The sequence below is a fragment of the Atta cephalotes genome, assembly GCF_000143395.1.
Source record: "Atta cephalotes unplaced genomic scaffold scaffold00001, whole genome shotgun sequence".
Lineage (NCBI taxonomy): Eukaryota > Metazoa > Arthropoda > Insecta > Hymenoptera > Formicidae > Atta > Atta cephalotes.
Window position 1 is genome coordinate 5,172,199 of NW_012130065.1, and position 3,670 is coordinate 5,175,868.

Genomic DNA, 3,670 nt, shown 5'->3' on the forward strand with positions numbered 1-3,670 from the left:
AGAGAGAGAGAGAACGAAAGAGAGCGTGAGGAAGGGGGAAAGAGTTAAAGAGTGGAAGCAAAGGGTTGGGGCGGAGGTACGCGGCCGATGAGAGAGAGGATGCTGGACGCGCGGGGGTGCGCAGAGGGAGAACGAGAAGGGCAGTAGCGGGTGCTCTCTCGGGCGTTTTTAAATATAGTCGCGCACACCGAGCTACCGGACTGGCGTGTACACACGCGGCCGCGCGTACGTGGCGCGCGTTATGCACGCCTATGTGTACGCTCGCGCGCGCGGGTGCACGCAAACAGCGTGTTATCAAAGGATTGGAAGCCAGGCGAAGCGCCTCTGCATGAAATTTTGCGTGCATTATAAATGCGCGCGGAGCCCTTGCAGGCGGAAGAGAGAGGAATGTGCAGCGTGCTTTGAAAGAAGGGAAAAAGAGAGAGAGGGGGAGGAGAGAGAAGCCGAAGGGACGACGGTATGAGGAGGAAAGAAAAAGAGAGAGGGACGATGATGAAGGGAGGAGAGACAGATAGAGTCCCGACTAACCCGGGTTAGGTTGGGCAAGGTACGTTGGTTGGTCGGACGCGGCTCTAACCTACCGTAACGCTATAAAAATAACGGCTCACTCCGTCCTCGTCGCGCAAGTCCGCGTACACACCGCTCGCATCTTTCTCTACCGATCGGTGCATCGCTCTGCGTCCTCGTTGTACGTGCGATTGTCACACCAACGACGATTTCTCTCGCACGTTCACAGAATACGGGGAAGGGTAAGGAATCATGAGCGAGAAAAGGATGGGATGGATGAGCGAAGAAGGAAAAGTCGAGCGGTCCGCGGGGAAAGGGTGGCACGTGTGCGTGCAGAGCATGTGTTACGTGAGAGACCCGTTTACGCTGCGCGAAAATTGCACCGTGCCAACCTTCCTTCATCCATGGACCACTCGAGGAACCGTCATCATCGCGATGACCAGCGCAGGTATACGCTGTACTTGCGAGTAGTCCCTGAAAATTTCTTCTACGGAATTTTCGAATTATTTGATCTTTTGCGTCGTAATCCGACAGACGGCGAAAAAATTTCTTAATTATTTCAATATACTAAATTATCTATATTATTCTATATTATAGAACTTGTTATAGTATAATGCTAATTAAAATTTTTAGAAATGAGTTATGAGAATATTTTTATTATATCATGTTTCTAATTATTTCATGTTTAATTAATAATAAACAAGAGAGTAAAACTGTCTGTAACATGTATGTCACACCGCAAGTAGTATTCGTTGCATTTTTTTCATGAATTTATTTTTTCATTTCTTTACTTTAGATCAGAAATGTCTAAAGCGTGATGTGATACACCTTATAAATATTTTAACGTAGGTGTATCAATGTCGCCTGTTTTCATGACAGCGATAAAGGATAAAGTTATATTGCCCTTTTCCAAGTTCATTTTGAGACGATTGAATTTCTTTTGTGCACACGACAACATATTTTTAAACCATTAAATTGTTTAAAATTCATCTATTACAATCAGAAATATTTGAAAAATTTATAGATTAGGTTTAGGCTTAGGTACTTAAATCCTAATGATTTTCACATTACAATTTACATAGGTGTTATGGACTGTAAATACACGTTATAAATGAATAATGATGACTACAATGTGGAACAAATAGAGTCACGAAATTCAATTGAGAAAAAAAAAAAATTTTAGTGTAGGAAATTGTTAAAACTATAACATGAATGCTCATAATATTTAATATAAATTATATTTCTTCATGCTTGTTAATTGATATTTTACATTAATAGCAATATAATTGTTTAGAATTTTTAACATGCTCGATTAATTTCAATCTTATTAGGCTCGAAATTATTTAAGGTGAAATCGTCCTGTGACGATTGATGATTACACGATTTTGATGGTCGGTGACTTGGTTGGATACTTCATTGTGACAGATAATTATTCTCTGACGATTGATATTATCGGTCTGCCGAGTATCAGGTGCAAATGCATCGTTTAGCAAGTAATTAGTTTTTAATTCAATTATTGGCGCAATTGATACACAATTTTGATTTTCGTCTGGGAGCACCAAGTTTTCACGAGCAATCATTTTTGGATGATACCAATCATCGTTGGAACACTGTATGCCCGACATATATGCGTGTACAAATACACGGGTCGGGAAACGGAACGCATAACAAATGTAAATCGAATTATGGGGAATTCCGCTTGTATGGTTTTGATATTTGATCGTTATTTACAAATATGCTCAATACTTAACGAAGCTCATTACCGATGACGATAAAACGTTTCGCGAACATTATCGTGTAAGTAAGCATTTTCACGTTAATTACGTAGCTTGAGCGTAAATAAATAAACAAGAATACTCTGTTCGTTTTCAGTCTCTGCTCGTTAAACGGCAAAACTTCATTTATTTTAATAATAATATAAGAATTTACAATACTTGTTTCACGAGAGATTACAGATAGTACATGGATGAGTCAATAATCTTTTTACCTTGATTGTTGAGGGCAATTTAAAGTAATTATTGACAGACCTATCATAATAACAGTTACATCTAGATTTCAAGAGTATGTATACGCGGAATGATTGGTTTTGCAAAAATATTGAAAAATTTAGAAACAAATCTAAAAATAATTTTGTCTGACTATCAAAATAATTATATAAAACGCTCAAATTGCTTGTTAAAATGTCAAAATTTTTTGCAATATTGCTTATTATACTTGGGATTCTTAATTATTTTTTGTAAATAATGAATTTTAATGATTCAACAAAATTATTTTTAAACATGTATTAAGCAAAATTTTTAGATACTTCAGCAAAATCGTACTTTCTTTGTAACTGTAGAATCGATTATAAATAGAGAAGCGATATTTATTTAACGATGAGAAAAACTTGAATGCGTCACTGCGAAGTCAGTTGATTAAGAGACGTAGCATAATTTTATCTCGCGTTTCCCTGAAATTGTATGGTGCGTCGCGAGACTCCGTCTCGAGTACAGGATCAACGATGCACCAGTCGGTCCACCTGTCTCGCGGGAAGAAGGGTGAGCTCGCTTATTGGCAGGGCGAAGCTTTCTCGAACCGGTTGGCACCTGTTCCACGCATACTACATCCACTCTTTCGTTCATAATGGAGAGGAACAAGACAAGTCGTGACGAAGTGCACAATGTAAGGATAACCATTTTAAAAAGAAGTGTTGTTCATTTTATCTTTCTAAAGAATTAACGATATTGATCAATATAAATAATAAAAAAATAGATGTTAAAAACTGGAGCATTATTAGCGTTTAAAATAATTGAGCGAATTTAACTTTTATTTTAGCTCCTAAATTCAAGATCCATTTTGGGACAAACCTACATTGCAAATCCAAGTGTGTAAAAATGACTTTAATATATGTGTGTTATTTAGTTTTCCGTATAAAAATGACACTACACTGAAAAAAAATATAGCCAATTTTAATAAATATTTAGTTGAATGCAACTAAATATTTATTAAATATAAAGAAATATTTATTTGTTACAAGAAATATAAATTTGATTTAATCATTTTTTTTACTAAACAAATATTTATTTATTGTAAGTAAATATTTATTTAGCAGCATTGAACTAAATATTTATTAAAAAGACTATATTTTTTTCTCAGTATATATATATATATATATATATATCTA